This window comes from Crocodylus siamensis, chromosome 2 (assembly GCF_052110815.1).
Source record: "Crocodylus siamensis isolate JL-2025a chromosome 2, ASM5211081v1, whole genome shotgun sequence".
NCBI lineage: Eukaryota > Metazoa > Chordata > Crocodylia > Crocodylidae > Crocodylus > Crocodylus siamensis.
Genome location: NC_143396.1, coordinates 51,604,090 through 51,618,824, shown reverse-complemented (window position 1 = coordinate 51,618,824; position 14,735 = coordinate 51,604,090).

Genomic DNA, 14,735 nt, shown 5'->3' with positions numbered 1-14,735 from the left:
TGCATCCCCACACTGTCAGCCCATGTTCATCTTGGCATCAATGATAACTCCAAGATCCTTTTCTGCCTCTGCACTAACAAGAAGGGAGTTCCCCAGCCTGTAGGTATGGTGCTGGTTCTTCCTTCCCAGGTGCATCACCTTGCACTTGTCAGTGTTGAATCCCATCCTATTCTCGTTCGCCCACCCTTGTAACCTGTCTAGGTCCAATTGTAGCCTATTCCTTCCTTCTAGCGTGCCCACATCCCCCCACATCTTAGTGTCATCAGCAAATTTGAACAGGGTGTTTTTTACCCTCTCGTCCAAGTCACTGATGAAGATATTGAACAGTGCAGGCCCGACGACCGAGCCCTGTGGAACCCCACTGCCCACGTCCCTCCAGGTCGAAAATGACCCATCCACCACCACCCTCTGGGTGCGGCCCTCCAGCCAGTTGGCGACCCATTTGACTGTGTAGGTGTCAACACCACAGTCCCGCAGTTTCTTAATGAGAACGGGGTGAGAGACAGTGTCAAAGGCCTTCCAAATTCCAGAAAGATTGTCCACTGCTACCCCTGCGTCTAAGGATTTGGTGATCTGGTTGTAGAAGGCCACCAGGTTGGTCTTATAGGACCTGCCTCTACTGAACCTGTGTTGGTTGCCCCTAAGCACAATCTCCCCTGCTGGCCCCTAATGGACATGTGCCAGAATAATTCTCTCAAAAAGCTTACCCAGGATTGAGGTAAGACTAACTGGCCTATAGTTTCCCGGGTCTTCCTTCCTCCCCTTTTTGAAGATGGGAACCACATTGGCCCTCTTCCAGTCCTCTGGCACCACACCAGAGCACCACAAGTGCGTGTAAAGCCATGCCGGGGTCCCACAATGACCTCAGCTATTTGAAAAGTGGTTTGTAAATTCCCTTTGAGGATCAGGCCTGAGAGACTGGAGACCGGTGGTGTTCTGTTGTTGTCTTTGAGAGATTTTCAGTGCACCCTCAATCTAGTACGCAGTTGTTGCTTCGTGTCTCCATGTATTTCCATCAGGGCACTTGTTGCCCTGATGGAAGTTTGTATTGTATTGTGAAGATATCTCCATACTGGATATATCGTTGCCAGGTTTTGTGTGTCTTGTCATGTCATCACCTGGATTCATTCACTGTGCTTTGAGCTCCAGGAAGTTGGCTTCTGGTGAAGAGGTTAGTGAGGTTCAACGCTTGTTTGAATTTACAAACCACTTTTCACAAATGAGCCTATGAACACATGATTTATCACATTTGCAAGACAAAATGTAATGACTATAGTCTATGCAACCACTTGCAAGAGGCAAGGCCAGCTTATACTTTAAACACCAGCAAAATGAAAAGTTCAGATAACAATTAGGCTATACAGAACTTGAGACTGAATATAAAAGAAAAGTTTAAAGAATAATGTAATTCACCATTCTATAAACAGGTACACCTTTACATAAAATATGACAAGCAATTCTAACAATCCCCACTTGTAACTGTACTGCAAATGCAACAGCAAAAATATTAGCGGAGCAGGTATTCTCACACTGGGAAGCCCCCAGGAGTCCTGGATAGTGACCAGGGACCCCATTTCAATGGTCAAGTGACCAGGGAGATGTGCCAAGCACTTGATATAAAACACAGGCTTCATATCCCAGGGCACCCCTAGAGTTCGGGATTAGTTGAGTGTAGCAATCAGACCATTAAGAACGCTGAGAAAAATGGTGAATACGATCCTTCAGGCACAGAGGGAGACGATTCCAATGTGGGGGAAAAGGGGGAAAGGGACCAAGAGGCTTCCTTGCTGACCAGAGAAATCCAGAACAGCCTAAGGACAAAAAGGGGGCATATAAGCAGTGGAAACAGGGAGAGATTACTAAAGATGAGTATGCCTCCTCATCTCGCAGTTGTAGGGAGGCAGTTAGAAAGGCCAAAACTACCATGAAGCTGAGGATGGCATCCCAAGTTAAGGATAACAAAAAATTGTTTTTCAGATATATAGGGAGTAAAAGGAAGGCCCAGGGTGGAAGAGGACCACTACTGAATGGGCAAAAGCAATTGATGACAGACTGGGAGGACAAGTCTGAACTCCTCAATGAGTTCTTTGCCTCAGTGTTCCTAAACGAGGGGCAAGACAAGTCTCACATGGTAGAGAGGCAACAGCTGGGCACCAGACTACCAAGCGTTGACCCTGAGATGTTGCAGTCACTTGGAAGGACTGGATGTGTTTAAGTTAACAGGCCCGAATGAGCTCCATCCGAGGGTACTGAAGGTATTGGCCAATATCATTGGACAGCCACTGGCAAGAATATTTGAGCACTCCTGGAGCATGGGACAGGTCCCGGAGGACTGGAAAAGGGCCAATGTGGTCCCTATTTTCAAGACGGGGAGGAAGGAGGATCCAGGCAACTACAGGCCAGTCAGTCTCACCTCCATCCTTGCCAAATCTTTGAAAAGATTATTAAGGCTCACATAGTGAGAGCCCAGCAGGAAAAACCATGCTGCAGGGAAACCAGCATGGGTTCACAGCAGGTAGATGATGCCTGACTAATCTAGTCTCCTTTTATGACCACATTACAAAACACCTCGACACAGGAGTAGGGGTTGATATCATTTACTTAGACTTCAGGAAGGCCTTCGATACAGTATCCCACCCCATACTGGTGAACAAGTTAAGAAGCTGTGACTTGGATGATTACACAGTCCGGTGGGTGGCAAATTGACTAGAGGGTCATACCCAGAGAGTGGCAGTGGATGGGTCAGTATCGACCTGGAAGGGAGTGGGTAGTGGGCACCACAGGGCTCGGTCCTTGGACCGATACTCTTCAATGTCTTCATCAGTGACTTGGATGAGGGAGTGAAGTGTACTCTGTCCAAGTCTGCAGATGATACAAAACTGTGGGGCGAAGTGGACACACCGGAGGGCAGGGAACAACTGCAGGCAGACCTGGACAGGTTGGAGAAATGGAAAGAAAACAATACAATGCAATTTAACAAGGAGAAATGCAAAGTGCTGCACCTAGGGAAGAAAAATGTTCAGCACACCTACTGCCTAGGAAATGACCTGCTCGGTAGCATGGAAGCAGAAAGGGATCTAGGAGTCCTAGTAGACTCCAGGATGAACATGAGTCATCAGTGTGACAAAGTCATCAGAAAAGCTAACTGCACTTTATCATGCATCAGCAGATGCATGACAAACAGAACCAAGGAGGTGATACTTCCCCTCTATCGGGCTCTGGTCAGACCGCAGTTGGAATACTGCGTGCAGTTTTGGGTGCCACACTTCAAGAGGGATGTGGATAACCTGGGCAGGGTCCAGAGGAGGGCCACACATATGTTTAAGGGCTTGCAGGCCAAGCCCTATGAGGAGAGACTAGGGCACCTGGACCTCTTCAGCCTCCGCTAAAGAAGGTTGAGAGGCGACCTTGCGGCTGCCTATAAATTCATCATGGGGGCACAGAAGGGAATTGGTGAGGCTCTACTCACCAAAGCGCCCCTGGGGGTCACAAGAAATAATGTCCATAAGCTAGCAGAGAGCAGATTTAGACTGGACATTAGAGGAACTTTTTCACAGTTAGAGTGGCCAAGGTCTGGAATTGGCTCCCAAGAGAGGTGGTGCTCTCCCCCACCCAAGGGGTCTTCAAGAGGAGGTTGGATGGACATCTGGCTGGGCTCATCTGAACCCAGCACTTTCCTGTCTATGCAGGGGGTTGGACTCGATGATCTATTGAGGTCCCTTCCGACCCTAACATCTATGAATCTATTAATCTATATGGGACTGACTGGGATGCTAAATTGCTGTTTATTTTGATGGCTCTTTGGGGGTCAAAAACCAGTCATGGGGTAAACCCCCCATTTGGCAATAACTGGCTGATATATACAACTCCCTGAAAGGTGGTGGGTCGATTATGATGTCTCAAGCAAGTGGCAACCAAAAGTCCTCAATGAAGCATGGGTGAACCAATTAATAAAAAAGATTAAAGGTATACAAGTGCAAGTGGCAAATGCGTTTGGCATGAATGCCTTAAAAATTGATAAATATTTTGTGAGGCAAAAGAATATCATCGAATGGAACATAGGTGACAGAATGATGCATCAATCATTTACAGACAGAAAACATGCTCTCTCACCTTTATGGTTGGGGCCAGTTTACATTATTTATAAAGCTAGTTCAACAGTGTATGCCATTGAAATCAGGCAGAACAAAAGGAAAATTAAGAAATGATCCCATTCATCACAGTTAAAAGACTGGAACGGTACCAACTAAAGATACAAACTGATATGATTTCTCTGTTTCTTTATTGTCAGGTTGAAACATGAGACTGACGGAGAGTAGTCTACTATTCATGACAATATGGACCATGGCCTGGCAGCAGAGAGGAAAAAGAGGACGCTGGCTAGCTATTAGGAGCCGTGAGAAAAGTGCAACAAATGATTCCTAGATAATCAAGGAAAAGACATCTGTCCTTCTGCTAGTGACCCAAGTCCCAAACCTGGAAGCGCCAGAATCGATAGCTGTAACACAATGGCAGTTGGAGTCATGGTCGCTTACATACCATGTTGGGGTTAATGTCACACCAACGGGATTCCAGAAATAATTTTATTAAATGGATATAATATTATTATAAGATGCAAGGTGGATTCCTCAGGGAAAATCCCCCATATCAGCTTGGATATATGGAGCTCCACCAAAGATAACTGGACTGCAGGTCCCCAGCATCAATGCTCATTGGAGCCAGATTGCTCAGTGCGGGCCACTGTGAATAGGATACACACTCTTGTATGTTGGAGCCAAAATTGGGGAACTATTTCTCTTGTAACCATTCAAGGGATTAGATGTTACTATCCAACACCACAGAGACAACCTAAAGACTGCAGAGAATTAATATGGTACATTCCAAAGAAAACATTCAAAGGGCAAAATGTTGTATATACATACAGTATCACATGCCATTACAGGACTTGGTAATGTTCTGGGCAGAGTGGTACTGCAGTCCCAAAAATCAGAAAGTTACAGTTCAACAACCAAAGAAAGCTCCGCTGATGACGGAGGAGGACTGGATTAAACGTAGGAGGATCCAGGAGGAATGTCATCAGAAGTTCATCCAGATGTCTTTTAGATGTGCTGAATTCCTTATGTCAGAACAGATGTCTGGTTGGTGGACTATATCATTAGGGAAAATTTCTGATGTATTCAATGTACATGCTATCCTAACACCTACTGTACAACCTGCAGGGGTAGCCCATGTCAAATTTCATGGGTTACAGTTAGCCATTATGGAACCAGTTAGAAAGTTATGGCAGGTTAATCTATGGATGTTACATGGTTGCAGGAAAGGTATGGTCAAAAGGTAAAGCCATTACTTGATGGATAGCGAGGATGGGAACAAATATTTAAGATACCCAAATGCATCCACGTAAAACGAGAGGCTTTTAGTATGAGTGGGGCAGGCATAAGGATTAGTATAAATAACTCTATGGATATTGAGGTGCTGGCCAAAACATTGGCAAGGGTCACACACGAGTTAAAAGAAATTCAGACACCATTAACTTCTGCATTATCCAAACTTGCTCTACAAGAATGGTTCACGACCCAACTACTCCCTAAATGGCAAGAACTAAATGATCTTGACCACCTGGTATTAATGAAGTCGGTGTCACAACTACAGAACGATACCTTCTTAGTATGTTCACGTACCCAAGCTCAAATATGGATGCAGAGTATCATGCAAGATGTTTTGAGACAAGGATATGCTGGGATTATCCCACTGGAAATTCATAAAATCTTATTAGATTCAAGCCATCAACGTTACAAGAATAGTGGAAAATGGTTCGCTTTATATATAACCCACAAGACCAGATGATTTTAAGTTTTACAATAACTATATTTTGGTTTCTGAGCTTATAAAGATATTCCCAGAGGTGTTATTAAGATTAAGGACTAATGGTTCTTTAGCTATGCCTAGTTTAGGGAAAACCCAAGCACGTTCCCAAAACAAGACATGGCAAGCTATAGAAATGAATGAATGTACCACAGAAGGGGATCTAGGATTTCTATGTAGCTGACACAATATCCATAGATTTCATAGATTTTCATAGACATTAGGGCTGGAAGGGACCTCGGGAGATCATCGAGTCCAGCCCCCTGCCCAAAGGGCAGGAAGTCAGCTGGGGTCATAGGATCCCAGCAAGATAAGCATCCAATTTACTCTTGAAGGTGTTCAATGTAGGTGCTTGAACCACCTCCGCTGGCAGACTGTTCCAGACCTTGGGGGCTCGGACAGTAAAGAAATTCTTCCTTATGTCCAGCCTGAAACGGTCTTGCAGGAGTTTCTGACCGTTCGACCTCGTCATCCCTTGGGGCGCTCTGGTGAACAGACGTTCCCCCAGATCCTGGTGGTCACCCCTGATAAACTTATAGGTGAACATCAGATAACCCCTGAGCCTGCGCTTTTCCAGGCTAAAGAGTCCCATGGCTCTCAGCCTGTCATCGTAAGATCTGTTTTCCTGACCTCTGATCATGCACATGGCTCTCCTCTGGACTCTCTCAAGCTTCTCCACATCCTTTTTGAATTGTGGAGCCCAAAACTGGACGCAGTACTCCAGCTGCGGCCTCACCAAGGCCGAGTACAAGGGGAGAATGACGTCCCGGGATTTGCTCGAGAAGCATCTATGGAGGCATGCCAGCATTTTGGTCGCTTTACTAGCCACAGCATCGCATTGCAGGCTCATGTTCATCTTGTGGTCAATGATGACCCCCAAGTCTCTTTCTTCTGTAGTGCTATCCAACGTAGCACTGCCGAGCCTATAAGGGTGCTGCAGGTTTTTCCTCCCAAGGTGGAGAACCTTGCATTTTTCGGTGTTAAACACCATGAGGTTCTCGTCTGCCCATTTGCTGAGCTTGTCCAGGTCAGCCTGGATCACCCGCCTATCTTCTGACATGGATGCTTTGCCCCAAAGTTTGGTGTCATCGGCGAACTTGGCCAGTCCACTCCTGACTCCAATGTCCACATCGTTAATGAAGATGTTGAACAGTATGGGTCCCAGGACAGAGCCTTGAGGGACCCCACTGGTCACAGGACACCATGATGAGTGACTGCCATCAATCACAACCCTCTGGGTCCGATCACGAAGCCAATTTCCCAGCCAGCGAATAGTGGTGGAGCCAAGGCCACAACCGGCCAGTTTGGCCAAGAGGTGATCATGGGATACCAGATCAAAAGCTTTTTTGAAGTCAAGATATATGACATCAACCTCTTCTCCCTCATCCAGGTGATAGGTCACCTGGTCATAGAAGGAAATGAGATTGGTCAAACAAGACCTACCCGCAACAAACCTGTGCTGGCTGTCCCTTAGAATGTTAGCCTGGGCCAGTCCCTCAAGGATGGCCTCCTTAATAAACTTTTCTAAGATCTTCCCCAGGATAGAAGTCAGGCTAATGGGCCTGTAGTTAGCCGGATCCACTCTCCTCCCTTTCTTGAAGATCGGCACCACATTGGCCTTCTTCCAGTCTTCTGGCACTACACCAGAGTGCCAGGAGTTTTCAAAGATCCATGCCAGGGGCTGGGCTATGACGCTCGCCAGCTCCTTGAGTACCCTGGGGTGCAGATTGTCAGGGCCAGCTGACTTGAAGGTATCCAGCTTCTCAAGGTGTTCCTTCACGAGGTCAGCATTGATGGAGGGTAGGGGATTCTCCTCACCCAGATTTCCCTGTCCCATAGCAGGCATGCGCATCCCATGTGACTGATGAAAGACTGATGCAAAGTACCTATTTAATAGGTTGGCTTTTTCCTGGGCGTCAGTTGTCAGTTGACCCATCTGGTTTAGCAGGGGTCCAACGTTGCCCTTGCTTTTCCTCCGGCTCCCCACATATCTGAAAAAGGACTTTTTGTTGTCCTTGATGCCTGAAGCTAGTTGGAGTTCAGTTGCAGCCTTGGCTTTCCTGGTTTGGTCCCTGCAGGACCGGACCAGCACAGAGTAATCCTCCTTGGAGGTGAATCCCGTCCTCCATCCTTTGTAGGCTTTCCTTTTTAGCCACAGTAGGTCCACTAGGTCTCTGGAGAGCCAGGGGAGCTGCTGTGCCTTCTTGCTGCCTTTCCTCCGCGTTGGAATAGATTTAGCTTGTGCACTGAGGATCGCTTCCTTGAGAAGCAACCACTCTTCTTGAACTCCCATCTCCCTGGGGTCATGGTCCCTGAGGGCCTGACCAACTAGCCTCTTGAGCCTGTCAAAGTCGGCTTTTCTGAAGTCAAGGGCTTCTGTGTTGCTGACTGACTTGCCAGCTTTACGGCGGATGGTGAAGGTGATCAGCTCGTGGTCGCTGTCACCCAACTTCCCATCCAACAGAGTTCTCTGTGTTTAAGAACCAGAGTGGCCCACTGCAAGCATCAAATACAAAGCATGCAAAAGGTGAGTTAGTCAATTGCTCATCAGGTCAGCCAGAGATGCATCTACATTAACACAATTTACCCTGAGAGAGAAGTTAATAGATGGTTTAATCATGCAATTTTGGGGCATAACTCTATGTTTTGTATTTGTAATGTAGAAACCATAAAAGGAAGGCTCTTTCAAATAACATTCCACAACTGGATGTCCTGTATCGCAACAACTAATTTATCAGTATTCGAATCACTAAAGGTAATTCCTTTAGGAATGCAACTGTCAGTGATAAAGCAACTGTTGCAGCATCCAGAATTCACCCATTTATTAAGGGAAAATGAAGGGTGCATCAACTAATTGTTGAAATTACCCACGACAATGAAAAAATTGTTAAGATTTTGAATAGTGTGGAAAAACTAGGGAAGTACCTGTGGTGGGAGCCAATTTTAGGATGGTCTCCCACAGCGGCAAGTGTTCTAAATGCCATGTTGCACCCAGAAATAGTGATACTTGTGTGTAAATTGATAATACTGGTGTGTATGTTGAGTACCTGGTGTGCATGGTGGAGACAATATAGAAAGGTAGAGTGCTTTTAAAGACTGAAAATGAATATATAGTGTAGGCATACCTGTAATTGATGTAGATGTGCACCAGTACAAGGATTATGGCACGTGAGAACTGCTGTCATTTCTCAATCTGAAATGGACCTCCAAGCCATTCTTAATGTATTCTCAGAAGTCTATTGGCGTAACTCTAAACATCAGGAAAACGCAAGTCCTTTACCAACCTGTTCCAAATGGAGAACCAACCCCCCTCTCCACTGAAATCAACAGAGAATTGCTGGAGAACGTGGATCACTTTGCCTATCATGGAAGCCATCTTTCATCAAAGGCAGACATCGCCAGAGCCAGGAAGTCTGCAGGGACCCCAGCAAGATGAATATCCAAATGCCTTTTGAATGAGTCCAGAGTAGATGCTTGTACCACCACTGGGGGGAGTCTGTTCCAGCTCTTGGATACTTAGACTATAAAGTTTTTCCTTATATCAAGTCTGAATCAGCCTTCTAGAAGTTTGTGGCCATTAGACCTATTTTTCCCTTGGGAAGCCCTGGTGAACAAGTGTTCTCCCAGATCTTGATGCACCCCCCCTTACATATTTATAGGCTGCCACCAAGTCCCCCCTTGAGCCTTCTCTTCACCAGGCTAAAGAGTTCCATCTCCCTCAGCTTCTCCTCATAAGGCTTACACTCTTGGCCCTTGATCATACATGTAGCTCTCCTCTGGACTCTGAAAAGCTCCAACTAAGCTCTTGGTTTATCAAGTCATTGTCATTCCAACTCTGCTGTATGGCTCGGAAACTTGGACCACATACAGAAGAGATCTTAAGAGCTTGGAAAAGTACCACCACTGATGCCTTCACAAGATCCTTCAGACTAGCTGGGAGGATAGATGCACAAACATCAGCATCTTGGCTGACGCAAATTCCAACAGCATTGAAGCTATGATCATCCAAAACCAACTTTGCTGGGTAGTTCATATTGTTCACATGCCTAACTCCCGCCTTCCAAAGAGAAGCTTTTTCTCAGCTGAAAAAAGGTCAGCAAAGAAGTGGAGGGCAAAGAAAGCGTTTTAAAGACACCCTGAAAACAAACATGTAGAGATGTAACATCAACATCAACACTTGGGAGACCCTTGCTCAGGACCAACCAAAATGGAGGAAGGCTCTTTGGGAGGGACCTCAACACTCTGAAACAGCTTGTCAACAGGCAGAAGAGGAAAAGAGGAACAGGCAAAAAGAACATCAGAACATCCAACGTAGCAACCATGCCCATCCCTCCTTGAAACACCTGTCGTCACTGAGACAAGACATGTGGATCTAGAATTGGGCTATGGAGCCACCTCTGGACTCACTATTAAGATCCTTGGAAGACAAGTTTACTCATTCACAAGTGATCACCCATTATCATTGCAAATGAGAACTGCATGTTAGGAGAGACACAAGCCTTGAGGATAGCGCTGCCCCGTAACACTCTCTGCCAAATGCTGCCACATTTGGGCATTCAGCAAGGAGAGTCTACCCCGCTCCCTCGGGCAGAGGGAATGAGGCTGAAGCTTGCTGGAGAGAGACAACCAGGATGGAGGACAGCCTGAGTCATCACAGGTGCAGCTGATTCCCCACCTGGGTCAGAGCTGTGCAAATCAGGGACACAGGTACCCAGGGAGAGTGTGGAGGGGCTGGTAGACTAGCTGGAAGAAGCTGCCAGGTTAGAGATCTGAGGAGGTAAGTCTCGTGCTTGGGCTGAAAAGGCTGGTACTGCAGGAACAGAGACCTGCTGGTGGAGGGGCTTGCTGGAGAGACAGCCCAGAGGGTGGAACAAGCTGTAAAAATCCCAAACTTGCATGGGTGTGCCTGTGGGGACACCTAACCCTATAAAGTTTGCAGAGGGTATATTACAGGATACACCCCCTACCTCTGCCTAACCCAGAACTGATCAGAAGGACTTACAAAAAGCAATGAAGTTGCAGTGGGAGACGTACCTAAAGCCCTTCGGACAAGGGTGACAGGATTAGGGCAACTCCCCTAGTCTCGTTTGCATCAAAGATGGGATTGGGAGGCACTCCCCTTAGCATTCAGAGCGGAGAACAGAGGTTCAAAGGCAAGGACCGAACTGAATTCTGGGACCAGACAAGCAGGGGAAGACAAGCATGATGGGGAATCTCTGCTCCAGATGTTCATCAACCCACGCCTGCACACACCCAACCCAGCATTTATCAGACCAGTTCTAGTGCTGAGTCCTTTATTGGTACCCAAAATACTGAATCTGCCTGATTGTATTGTGAGCTCCCTTGGAGTGACACCATAGCCAGGAATGATCAGTTCCTATTGTCCAGCATAAACAAAACAACTGTGGTATACTCCCTTAAGCCATCATTACCCATAAACAAATCCAGTGTTTTCCCTTAAGCCATTGTTGTTTCCCTACAAGAACCCCTACCCAAACTCAAGTTTCTGTTTTGGTGCTTGGATCCAAAAGTTGCACCCCAGTTCCACTGGGACTTCACATTCTTTTTCTGCATGGAATATCTTCATTGCTCGTGCAGGGGGCTCTGCCTGTCTCAAGCACTCTGGACCCTAAGCTGAGCAGCTTGTATATGAGCTCCAACAAACTCCTGGGTACCTTGACCGGTTCAAGCTTCACTGAGTGGTGAGATCCCAATTCTCTCTCACTCTCTTTAAGCCCACTTTCTAAACCTCAGACTTGATTAAGACTTTCTTCTCTCTCTTACTCCAGGCATGAATGAGACACAGGTGGAAGAAGACAGAAATTCACCACTGTCAGCAGTATTAAAAACCTAAAACACATGACTAGAGTCGATGCCCTTGTTCAAAGATGAACACAAGCCTTCAATGTGATGCTGCGGGTAGTAAAGCGAGCAGAATGCTGGTTGCATCCATAATGCTTCTCAAGCAAATCCCGCGACGTCATTCTCCCCTCGTACTCGGCCTTGGTGAGGCCGCAGCTGGAGTACTGCATTCAGTTCTGGGCTCCACAATTCAAAAAGGATGTGAAAAAGCTTGAGAGAGTCCAGGGAAGAGCCACACACACAATCAGAGGTCAGGAAAACAGACCTTACGATGACAGGCTGAGAGCCATGAGGCTCTTTAGCCTGGAAAAGCGCAGGCTCAGGGGCGATCTGATGTCCACCTATAAGTTTATCAGGGGTGACCATCAGTATCTGGGGGAACGTTTGTTCACCAGAGAGCCCCAAGGGATGAAAAGGTTGAACTGTTATAAACTCCTGCAAGACCGTTTCAGGCTTGACACAAGGAAGAATTTTTTTACTGTTCAAGTCCCCAAGGTCCAGAATAGCCTACCATCGGAGGTGGTTCAAGCACCTACTTTGAATGCCTTCAAGATAAATTTGGATGTTTATCTTGCTGGGATCCTATGAACCCAGCTGACTTCCTGCCCCTGGGACAGGGGGCTGGGCCCGATGATCTTCTGAGGTCCCTTCTAGTCCTAATGTCTATGAAATCTATGAAATCCTTCTAACCTGACTTTTGTGAATCAAACTTGAGCTAGATTTCCCCAAATACCCAACTGAAACCATAGCTGTTTCATTTGTCTCTCCTCATACAGCTATTACTACTAGTAACAGTATGAGTTCTATATACGTGACAATAACTTTTATGGTCAAGCTGGTTGTTATAATCTGTCTCCCAATCTCATTTACTCTTTCTTTTCCTCAACTTCTCAATTTGCTGTGCAGCAATGCTCCTCTTACCTGGGCCAGAGAACCCTGTAACGCCCAAAAATCCTGCAGGGTCTGCTCATCAAGGGGGGTGCTGAGTCTGTGGCGTATGAAGGTATCAGCTTGGAAATGCTGATTGACCCTGTCTGCTCAGACATGCTCTCTTAACCTGTGTGCCTGTGTCTGACTACATTGTATTGTGCCCTGCTCAACTGACTCGTGTGCTGAGTCTGTGGTATATGACCCTGTCAGCTTGGAAGTGCTGACTGATCTGTATGCGTGTGTTCGGCTGATTCTGTGGCTGGAGGAACCCAGCCCTGTTGAAACTAAACCTTGCAGGGTAGCTACCCTGGGGGTGTGGACTTGAAGAAGACAGAGACAGAGCCCTGTATAGAAACACAATTGACACAAGAAGTGCATCGATAGAATTACAGAGAGCCCAGAAAAGTACCTCTAATTAATGAGTGCACCCCAGTGACAGGCAAATCTGGTAACAAAATTGGTGAATGCAGGCAGCATGTGACCCTAATCACAAGGTAATTGTTGAGTAGTTGCTGCAAAGTGGGGAAACTGAGGCACAGACCTGAGCAAGATTTTTCTTTTTTTTCAGACCAAGCTCCCTTAGAGAGGTCCCTCTCTCATTGAGTATTTGGTAACCTCCTGTAACTTTTAAGTTAAGAATCATGCTTAGAATAACTTTAGGACCATGTCATAAGGAATTAAGAGTTGTGCCTTAGAACAGTACTGTGTTATGTTAGAGGTTTAAGTGATTTTGTGAAGGGGGCTTTTGTTAGTGATCATTAGTGTGATAAGGGACATTGAGATGGCTGGAAAAACCCCCTTGTCCTGCTCGCTGGAGACAGGAGAAAACCAGCAGGTTGGAGAGATGGGTAATGAAGAAGAGGAAATGCCCCTGGGAAAGGGGGTGCTTCAAGGGTGCAAATCCCCTGACTGAGGGAGGTCTGAGCTTTGAACAATATTGCACAACCATTAAGCCACATGGTAGTGCAAAGGATGTGGCTGCTGCATTGGCATTATTTTGTGCATGTTTGGAACAGCTGAAATGTTAAAGGGGAGGAAGGAACTAGAGCTTGAGAAAGAGCAGTTACAACAGCATTTGAAACAATGTGAGACAGAGGATTGTGAATTTATAGCAGAAAAACTTAAAATGGTGACTTTACACTTCATTACCTTGAACTTTTATACCATTCAATTTCCCTTTCCCAATCACTCCAGTCCTTCAGCAAAGCTCATTTTATTCCTGTATAATATTCTGATCCTTGTGTTAATGATACCTAACTCTGCAATCAACCAATTCCATCAGTATCCACTTCTCTTTTGTGTTAAAGTCATTAAAACATTTAATAAAATTGTGCCGAAGATCAGTACTCAAGGAACTCCAGTACTAGCTTCCCTCCAACCGTAATAGCTTCTCTTTTTTGCAGAAACATTGTTCCCCCTACTTTTAGTCAGTTGTTTTCCCCACGTCACAATTCTTGTGTAAGCCCCTATTCATCTTCAGCTTTATTAATAATTTCTGATCCATGCACATTGAACAATATTAAAGCCATACAAATTAGATTTGCCATTTTTCCCTTTTTAAAATTATCAGCAAGGCACAATCTTCTTGAAAGTATACAGTGTATACCCCCCACAACCAGCCATATGTGGCTTTCAGAACAAATGGGCAAAGTCAATCATGCAACACCAAATGTTGTTCTATGCTGTCTCTGAAAAGCTCACCTACATTTTGCTTAGAGTTTAAGTAAAAAGAAATAAGTAATTGAATAATCTACTTAAAGTGAAGAAATAAAGGAAGAAAATACAGCAGAGATGGCCTAACCTGGGTAGTTTACTGGAAGGTGAGGTGTAGTCAAGTTAAATGTATGTATGTTGAATAATCATTTGTCCCTTTCAGTGTGGGGAGAAATAATTTGAAAGCCTTTAGTATGTCAATACTGAAATGAAACAAAAAAAATCCTATAGCACTACACATAAAGAATTGTGATACTGATTTCTAAGGAAGTCTGTTTAAACAAGAACCTTTTCTTTTATACCAACTTGCTTGTGGCTCCACTTAAAAATCTTGAATTACCAGTATTTTGAAATGTGTTCCCTCC